Consider the following 10,476-nt stretch of genomic DNA (forward strand, 5'->3'; position numbering starts at 1 on the left):
TGCTGAGAGAGGGGAAATCCTACAGACAAAAGCCTGTGAGGCTGGGCGTCACTACACTTCCTGTTTTCACTGTGTATTTACTAATACCCTCATGCAGTCTACAGTCATGGGTCATCCTTATATGAACATGTGGCAATGGGGGGGATTACTTGGAACCACAGTGCAGTGACGAGTGAGTTAATGCATATTTTCCTTGTAAGACACACAACTGAATAAAAAGAGGAACTTCCACATAATCAAAAATAAAATACATGGAAGGTTGTATACGGTAAACACTAGTGGACTTTGTAAACACGGAGGGGTAGTGGTTAGCGCTCTGACCTCACAATGAGAAGGACCTGGTTCAAATCTTGGCTGGGTTCTTTCTGTATGGAGTTTGCATGTTCTCTTCGTGTGGGGTTTCTCAAGATACCTGAATTGGTGTCTCTAAATAGCCTCTAGGTGTGCATCTTCCCAACTCACTTCTGTGTGACCCATGTTGACCAATGTTTGACTGTAGAGGTTTCATGGGAGCTACTTGGACCAAAAACCAAAATACACCACGTTTCCTCAACACTTGCTGTGGACTGGGAACCCACCCACCGTTTACCGCAGCTCCAGCAATCCAGTTATCTCTAAAGCAGGGTTGAGTAAGCGATAAATGTCAGAAAGTAATGGACAATGCAGAAGCCTGAACTGTTCTCTGCTTTACTTGGATGACTGCTTCAGCTTATACCATGGTCACTCATGAAAGAAAGAAATATTCAAAACGTATTGTCATGGTAACGGCTACAGAGCCCTCCCCACAGCAGCTGAGGAAAGTGGTATATATGCTGAATGTCATGATAAGTGTTACAAAGTCTCATTTAATAGGGAAAATTCACCTCCCACCGCTTGTTTTTGTCTGTATGAGGGTGAAGGAAAAGTTTGTTTCAAAGAAACAAAATCCAAAGTCTCCATTTTCCAATTCCTCTAGTGTAACCTCCTGGTGTCTCAGGACCAAATTCTTATGTTCTTTTCTCTCTTTCTCTTTTGCTTCATCACAGTCTTGAAAATTGTCAAATGCACCAAACAGAAACAGAAGTTAAATTAAACTATAAAATCCCTTTTCTAATATATTGCTGTTGTGAAACTGTGGACTAACGTATGTCAACTATGTTCCTAGTTTCTGTTTTTCCAATTGTGCAGACCCTGTATTGTAAAATGTTTTAAAGGAGGTTTGTACATGTAGATGTTTAGTCTAAAACAATGTGCAAACTTACTTTCTCTAAGATTGTAGGTGACATAGAAAGGCAGCTCAGATAAGTCTCACATTAGCCAGCAGGATTTTCAATGCCTGTCTTTTAAAGCAGAAATTGAACAATAGCATGATTCGTATTAGGAGTTACCACATTAGAAAATACTACAGTTAGTGATGTTCAGATCTGACTGTGCCATATTGAGAAAGGATCGTATATAAAAAGAATAGAGAGTCAGCATCCAGACGAGAGCCTGTTGGTCAGACAGAGCTTGACTTCTTGAGGTCATTTTCATCTCTGTGATTCCACCACTAGGTTACACTGGTTGACCCATTGAATCAGGGCAAACATATTCTTTATCAAAACAATAACCACAATATAGAAAACCTGTGTGGGTCTGTTCATACGAATGTGGGTTCACCCACAGAAAATATTTAAGAGCTGATACAGAATGAGAGCACACATGGATGTTAAAGTCATACCAAGACACAAGTTTATACAGAAAAGTCTATTTACTTTGGAGGTTTGTGGATAATTGTGCACAACAGCAAGCCTGAGTGTCTGACCTCAAGGAACTTCTCTCCTTTACAGGGGTTCACTGCTGCAGGTTTTGGTCTGTCTCAGTCTGTTAATAGTCGTAGACAGGATTGGCTGCAACCCTTGTGCTATCTTAGATGACCCCACCCTTGCATTGATGTGTTCTCCCTACCATGACAAAGGTGGATAAAGGTGGAAAGATTTCATGTAATCCATGGACACCAGTGAAGATCACAAATCATTGAAGAAAAAAGATTCAGTGCACTGTCTTGTGGGTGTAGATGACCCAACTCCCAATGTTAAAGTGCCTAGGATAGCACAAGGGTTAAGTGCCTGTTAAAGTGCCTAGGATAGCACAAGGGTTAAGTGCCTGTAGGACGCCTGTAGGATGTTCACACAAACTGCACTGTCTAATTTCCTCATTTCTAACATTCAGGGTGTGCATAACAAGCTCACGCTTATCACTTGAACAGCTCTTACTGGACTCTTGCGCAGTCTGCTGAGTTTTGGGGGCGTTGAAAAACAAATTCGTACAACATGCCTGCCTCTCACCTGCTTCATCCTTGCTTACCCTAACATGTTTTATAAGGGTCTGCTTCAACCTGTTGCCTGGACCATGCCCATAATAAAAGATGTTCTTGAACATTTTTGCTCTACAGGCTCACTGAGTGGTCTATGACCTTGACATCTCCTTCGGGCCACATACAGATTTGCCCATTTTTCGCCCAAACTTGAGGGCATTTGTGATTGATGGTTGAGATTTTCCACCTCCATCCATTTCATTGTTCCCTCTATTTGTCTTACTGTGTGTGCCCTCAACAAACACTCCCACATCATGTTATTGGCAGTTTGACAACCAAGACACTCACTTTCTTTCTAAATCAATGTATTAACCACAGAAAGATCAACTTGACAGCTTTCATTTGTAATATCCTGATCTGTTTTGTGTTTAAGTTACCTGTGGATCTCTGCTTCCTGTTGAGTTTTTCCTGGTCCAAATAGATAGCAAAGGGTTGTTATTTGTGCTGAAGCTCCATGTTAAATATGTGTAAGGACCCAGCCACTGACTTCAAGGAGAAGGCGGATCTGGGATGGTAAATGGCGTATACTTATACAGCGCTTTCTACCTTCTTACGAAGGCCCAAAGCGCTTTACAGTCACAGTCCCATTCACCCATGCACACACACATTCACACACACATTCACACACACATTCACACACTGATGGCAGCTCCGCTGCCAAACACTGGCGCCAACCTCCCACCAGAGGCAAGGTGGGGTTCAGTGTCTTGCCCAAGGACACTTCGACACATGGGCGTGTAAGGCGGAATCGAACCTGCAATCTTACGATCATGGGTCGACCGCCCTACCGCTGCACCACGGCCGCCCCGATGTCGGTTTGACAGCTGCAGTGGTGTGTAAAACTACAGGCAGATTGTAATACATTATATAACTGTAATGCGTTACTTGACTTTAGTGTTATTGTTACTTTCTTTAGAATCCATGCAGTGGTAAAGCCTAACATAAAGTTAACGCATAGATGAGGGGCGTTGTGATGTAAAAATGACTGCTAATTTAAAGAAAAAGAGAAAAGAAGAGATCTAGAGGCCAGTGGGCATCAAAATGGAAAACAAAGGCAACCTAACAGACGCAGGGTAAGAAGATCACATGTGGCCTAGACAACATGAAAGGCTGGCTCTAAAAAAAAGATACACTTATCAGGAACACAAAAATAAAATGAAAGTGTTTGGACTCATGACACCTAATAAAAACTTTGTTTTGGCTATTTATATAAAAATGAATTAAAAAAAAGTTAAGATAAGAGTGAGTAACAACAAGCAGACATTTGCTGCTTTTTTAAATCTTTTTTGTGCTGGCACTACTTCAAACAAATACAGTACACTTTGTGTGGATGGTCAGCTATGATATAAGAATGACTGTACATGAAATGAGTCATCAGTCTTCATAGGTCTTTAGTAATGTTGCACACTGTACTCCCAACACTGTTTCCTTTACACGCCATTTCCAAAAAATTACAATGTCATGGAAAAGTGTATTCAATTCAATAATTCCATTAAAAAATGTAAACTTTCATAGAAGATTGATTCGGGGCCTGTTTCTCATTGGATTTCAAGTATCTGTTTTATTTTAGCATATATTGGTGTCATACCTTATAAAAACCAACAAACACAGGATTACGATCACATCAAATCAACCAAATTTGGTATTTTCAAAATAATCGGTCCATTATCAGTACTTCAATAGTATACAGGGGTCAGGTCCTGCTGGAATTCAAAATCTGGATGGAGATCCAGATCCCCAGGAGAAATCCTGAAGTCCTCACAAACATCCTCCTAGACTGTTGCAGTAATCTTGGATTAAAGAAAGCAGAGTATACCAACACCAGCGCTGAACATTGGACCCCAAATCCTGACTGACTATAAAGATTTCACACTGGAGCTCCAGCAGCTTGGGTTCTGCCCCTCACCAGTCTTCATCCAAACGCTTGGACCTTGATTCCCAAATGAAAGACACACTTCGCTTTCATCCGAAAATTGGACCTTGGACCACTGGCCAAAACTCCAGTCCTTCTTCTCCTTGGCCCAGTACAGACGTTTCCCCTGTTGGCCCAGGCCCAGAAGTTTCCTGACCTGGGGAACCAAGCAGTTGTAGCCCATGTCCCACATGTGTCTGAATGTGGTGGTTTTGAAAGCTGTTACTTCACCTTATTCCACTCTTTCTGGATGTCTTCCAGGTTCTTGAATCTTGTCCTTTTGATGATCCGCTGAAGCCCACAGTGGCTCACATTTTGTCCTTCCATTAGACTTTCCATTGATCTGCTTTGGACTCAGCACTCTGTGAACAGCCAGCCTTCTCAGCTATGAACTTTAGTGGCTAACCCAGACTATGGAGGAGATCATAGTTGGTCTTTTGGCTGGTCGTCAGATCTGTAGTCATCCCCATATTAAGCCCAGCTAAGACAACTAAACCAAACTGAACTTCTCTGTGACACCTGTGCAGGTGCTTTGAGTTTAGTAGATGATTAGTTGGATAAACTCAATTTAAAACATTCATGTCTTAAAAACTTTGGACAGATTGAAGTTCTGTTTCCATGGGTTTGATGAGCTGGAACCCCAATTTATGTAAAAAAAGAAAAAAAGTAAAGGATAAGTGAATACTTGAAATTAACTAAACACTGAGCACTAAATCTTTCTTCTAGGAAGGTTTTTTTTTTTTCCACGACATTCTAATTTTTTGGAAAGGGTTTGTGTAAGTCCCTCTGAATGTCACATTTGAGGTTTGGTTTAGTCTGAGAACTGATGGACACACACTGACTGTATAAACAATCAGGAGCTTTTATCAGTCCAAACAGAGCAGCTACTCGACTCCCATTCCACTCAGCTGAAGACAGATGTCCACAAATAGAACAGCCAAACCATGAAGTTGGCTGTTCTCCAGAAATAGTTCAGTAATTAAGGAGCTGGACTTCCTTGTGTTTGTGATGGCAACAACAGGAGTGTGCTGGGAATATGTCAAGCTTTAATGGAGGTAAAAGGGCCAGCAAGTTCTGTGAAAAAATGATTTAACATTATGACAACAATAAACAGAAAACTGCAAGCATGGAAAATGTTCCCAGTCCAGCCCTTTCTCACCTCATCAGGTCAAAGTAGTTCAAGACCATTTTTATTCAATTTGTTTGGAACATGTTAATCATTAGAATACAATCAATGCGATACGAACGTAGACTGAATAATAGTAGGAATAACAACAATAATATTATAATAATAACAATGCCAAACATGTTTGAAAAGACAGAAGCTTGGCTTAGTGGAGCTGGCCCCAAAAAAAGTTCAAATTTTACTGTCGGGATTGTAATAATAATATAATAATTATATTGTATTATTTAACATTCATAAACATGTTCATCATCATCAATACATTTACACATGACTTCCCATGTTTATTATTACAATCTTTGGTTGATGTTGTTCATGTCCTGATAATTATCTTTTTACATGCTAGTAGTTATATTATATGTTCTTGAGCCGGTTTAGCTCGTGCTGGTTTGCGGCGCCTTCCGTCCGTGAAACCAGGGTTCGACTCCGGGCTGCTCCCTGTTCCCTTCTCTACCTCTGTGCCGGTACCAAGCCCGGTTTGAGAAGGTTGCGTCAGGAAGGGCATCCGGCGTAAAAACATTGCCAAGTTTACCATGCGACTTGTTCGCTGTGGCGACCCCTGATGGGAGAAGTTGAAAGGGGAAGAAGAAGTTATATTATATGTTCTTGACCTTAATTGAACTAAGATAGCAGTTATTTCATTTTTGTTCGGTAAGACAGTTACTATTTTTGACCTGAGTACAGTATTTACGTCATTTACATGTCTCCACCTATCAGGACGTGCAGCTCGTTCATTAACGTTTTTCTGTGTAAATGACACTGAAATGTCAGATTCCACTTCAAAGCCATCAGAGTGACAACGGCTGTGTTTGTGTTAACTTGGAACTAGAGCTTTCTTCCATGCTGGTAGCACAATAAATAAAACAAAATAGAGGAAGCAAGAAAAATGTAAACATTTGATGGATACAATTTAACTTGACAAAATCAGGAAGTAAGGGAGCAACAAAAAATGGCAAATAGAAAACCAGACACTTGACTACACTGATGATCGTTTACATAAATGAAGACAGCTGTGGAGGATGATCAACTTTGTGACTGTGACAGAGGGGAACACAAAACATGACAACAAGTGAGGAAACATAGCTGGAACCAAAGGGAACAGTGTTCACACCAGTGGTCTATCAATCTGAAAGTCAACCAACAACATGAACATGGAAGGCTTCCAGAGATCATATCGTTTCATCTTTATCCATGGTTGTGTTCAAATTCTTTCATTACTCACCCCATAGTACACTATATTGTGTGCTCGCCATTTTGTAAAGCTATCCAAATCTAAAATTCCAAAATCCAGTGCCCTAGAAATTTCCCAGAAGTCTGTGCCAGAAAACAGTGAGCATCGACTAGCTAACTAGATTGGCGAATAAAGACATTGAATAAAGACATTTAATAAAGAATAAATGCATTGTGCATAAATGCATTGTGTTTGAAAGATTTTTATTTGAAAAAAAATATTTCAAGTTTTTTTTAAAGCCATCCACGTTTTCATCATCAGAACACAGTAAATTTGTAAAAAGCCTTAGTAACATTTAGATATTTATGAGGTTTTGACTTCTGTTATGTCAAATTTGGCGTTTAAAAAAAAGGAACTAGTCCGCGTGGTCTCTGAATTGCTTTTAAAATACTAGACACCAGATAGTCCCACACAATATTGTTTTTTAGTTGTCAGGGAATAGGGAGGGAATTCAGAAATAGCCCAAATAGTCACGCAAGTAACAAATTAAAAAAAGTGATGTAACTAAATAGTTTCCAACAGGTAGAAACTTCCTGCAGAACCAGAACCAGGAGGGCCATCATCTGTGGATTCATGAACTAAGAAGTCCAGACAAAGAAATAAACTTATGTGAAGGATTAGGTGTCTCAGTGTGTCTGCTAAATTGGGATTCCACTTTAATCCCCCTCTTATAGCACTGTTAGAATCCCTTCCTCTACTGCAATTACTGACTGGACTCTTGGTCGTGACCCCGACAGTCCTGCAAATGTTTTGCTGCTCGACAACCTTCTCTTTCTGCTCAAAATCTGGTAACAGGTTTTTTGCCCCGCAATTCAGTAGAACTCCGTCTGAATCATTTCAATCGGGTTTCCAGCACAGGAACAGCACACCTCGCAGCAACAAATTACCTGTATTTCCTTCCTTCAGGTTCCAGCTATTGTAACATTTGTATCATTCTGGAACACAGAGGCATTTAACATGAGTCATCCTGTCATTCTTCCCTGCTTTAAATCCTTTCCAGACATCACTTACTCTGTTCTGTCTCCGCTAAATTCTTGTCTCCACCACAGTTCATGTTTTTATTAGTATTAAAGTGCTTACATTAATTTCAGGACTGTCAAAGGTTAACAAACCACCTACAGTTAGTTTAAACGTGTTTGTACATGCTTTTGTACAGGCAAACCTTTACTAACTCAGACCCTCAGTGAATAATTGTTGCTGACTAAAGACATGTATAATGGCAGCAGCTGAGTTGTAGCTGTAAAGCGGACGACCTCAGATTGAAGGCTCGCAGGTTCAGTTCCTGCCTTGCCCACCCCATGTGTCAAAGTGTCCTTGGGCAAGACAAACCCACATTATTTCTAATGGTTATAGGTTGGCGGTAGTGTAAGTCAGCAGAACCACCATCAGTGTGTAAATGTGTGTGCGTACGGGTGAATGGGACAGTGACTGTAGTTAGAAATTACTATTTAAATATACACCATTTATAATGGCTCTTGCTAAAACCCAGCAAATGATTTGAAACCTAAAAATGTTTCACATGACTGTATCTCACTGTCATGCCTCTGCAGAAATCAGGTGATAAATCAGGTGTTCTGGAGACTAGCAGTGTGTTGAGTCCAGAGGAACAAACATTTCCCAATAACTGCAGAGGATGAATAAAGTACACAGAGGCAGTGTGTGTCATTCCTTCTCCTGTAAAGGCAGGCTGTGTTGACAGCCTGTACTGACAGGCTGTGTGCAGTTTCCCAGCAGCCCAGGGTCCATGAAGTTCAAGAGAGCAAATGCATGGCTGGTTCCCTTCATAATCATGGGGAGTGGCTGTTCACACAATGCAACAGAAAGTCACTCAGATCATTCTGTAAACATCCTGCTGAGATCAACATTAGTTCATCTTAACATTCAGACCTCCTGAGCCCTGTTTGGTAACAAACACACTTTTGATGTGTATCCATCTTTAATGTCTGCTATGGAATGAGGACTTCATCAAATTAGCTGATTATAAGAGTTAAAAAATTTTTTGCATTGCGATATTAGTGAGCTCTAGGGGTGTAATGATTAATATCACAGTTTATGGTTGATGATAAAATTCATAGTTGATATTGGTTCTTTTTGAACGATCCAATTCACTGACGTAAAATGGATTCAGGACATCCTTTGCCAAAACTTCAACCAGTGTGACTCAGAGAGAAATACCTGGTACTGAACAGTGCAGGTGAAGTTTTCCAGATTCCTTGGATGTCTTGAGGATAATCAAGTGTAAATTAAATATGTGTACAAACAGGTAAACAAGAGTGAATGTCAAATCCATTCACATTTTTGTTTTCTAAAGTTCAGTCCACTGCTGTTTCTCCACATCCAAATAATCAAAAGGGAACATTATTAGAACATTTTGGCACACTGTATGGTCACATGTCTTTGCTAAATTCGAAGTGTTTCCACGCATTGGGCTGGAATGATGGACTGATCAGTTTTTGCTGTCTTCACATGTGTGTAATTCATTATGATGCACTTGGTAAGTTTTAATAGATTGATCTGATTGGATTGCAGGAATAGAAATTGATTAATCAAATAGTCGTTGTTCTCCTAGTGAGCACCTGAAAGAAACATTTCATCCAGATTTGATCCCAACAGCAAAACACAAGAAACTTCTTCTCTAAAACAAAATGGCAGAACTATTTACAAAAAATGACAAAGTAAAAAAATGACAACAACTTGAAGGTGAAGCAGGGAGATTTCAGGGTGAACCTGAAATAACAAACAGGGCTCACAAATCTAAATCCAAAAATACTCTAACCTTAAAATGAAAGAAAAGGAAATAGTGACAAACATTAAACTCAGTCTTAGTCACAACTGCCCTTAGGGGTGGATATGAGCTGTCTGCAGGTTAAAATAGGTATAACAGTACGGTCATCCGCACAAAATTTAAGGTCATAGACCAGTCAGACCACACATAGAGCGAAAATGTTCATGCATATTTTTCTACGGGCAGGCTGCGGGCAACAGTTTAACCCTTGTGCTATCCTAGGCACTTTACCATTGGGAGTTGGGTCATCCAGACCCACTAGACAGGGCTCTGAACCTTTTTTCTTCGATGATTTGTGATCTTCACTGGTGTCCATGGATTACATGAAACGTCAATGTACAATGTATACGTCAATGTAAGGGTGGGGTCATCTAAGATGACCCTACCGTATTGACGTGTTCTCCCTACCATGACAAAAGTGGATAAAGGTGGAAAGATTTCATGTAATCCATGGACACCAGTGAAGATCACAAATCATTGAAGAAAAAAGGCTCAGAGCACTGTCTTGTGGGGTCCAGATGACCCAACTCCCAATGTTAAAGTGCCTAGGATAGCACGTTGCCTCCATCAGCTCCAATCAGCAAACCACACATGGAAACAATAAACACAGACGGATACTCAAAAAGCCCAGCAAGGTCCCGCTCTGCCGTGAAGATGAGGCACACTCAACACTGAATAAAAACAAAAGTTATGAAAATTTGTTCGGAAAATTAAGCCAATGTAAAGTTTGGTGCAACTAAAGGCGATTTAACAAAGGAATAAAGACTCACTAATAATGTTTCATAAATTAATCTGGAGCCAAATATTTTATTGACAACATGAACAAGAGGATAATCAAAGAGGAAAGCAGATCAGCAGCATGTGTGGAGACTGAATGGATGCACGAGAGGTGAACAGCATGAATGGAGACAGAAAAACACCAACCACTACCTTTGCAACGTGTGAAACACACATCTGCACACTGTTTCCCAGGAATTACAAACAGCAAGACGCTGAACTTAAGTGTCAGGTTACATGTTATGACACAGTA

The 10,476-nt window shown here is 40.3% G+C and overlaps 1 long non-coding RNA gene across 1 annotated transcript; it reads right to left on the reverse strand.

The window, feature by feature from the left end:
• Positions 1 to 3,876: 3,876 nt before the first annotated feature.
• Positions 3,877 to 5,311, reverse strand: LOC110017297 (uncharacterized). The gene is made up of 2 exons (XR_002292661.3): positions 4,479 to 5,311; positions 3,877 to 4,404 (listed from the first exon to the last, which is right to left on the reverse strand). It is a non-coding gene; the product is annotated as an uncharacterized LOC110017297 (long non-coding RNA).
• Positions 5,312 to 10,476: the final 5,165 nt, after the last annotated feature.

Source organism: Oryzias latipes, chromosome 20 (assembly GCF_053564925.1).
Source record: "Oryzias latipes strain Hd-rR chromosome 20, Olatipes_Hd-rR_3.1".
Classification (NCBI taxonomy): Eukaryota; Metazoa; Chordata; class Actinopteri; order Beloniformes; family Adrianichthyidae; genus Oryzias; species Oryzias latipes.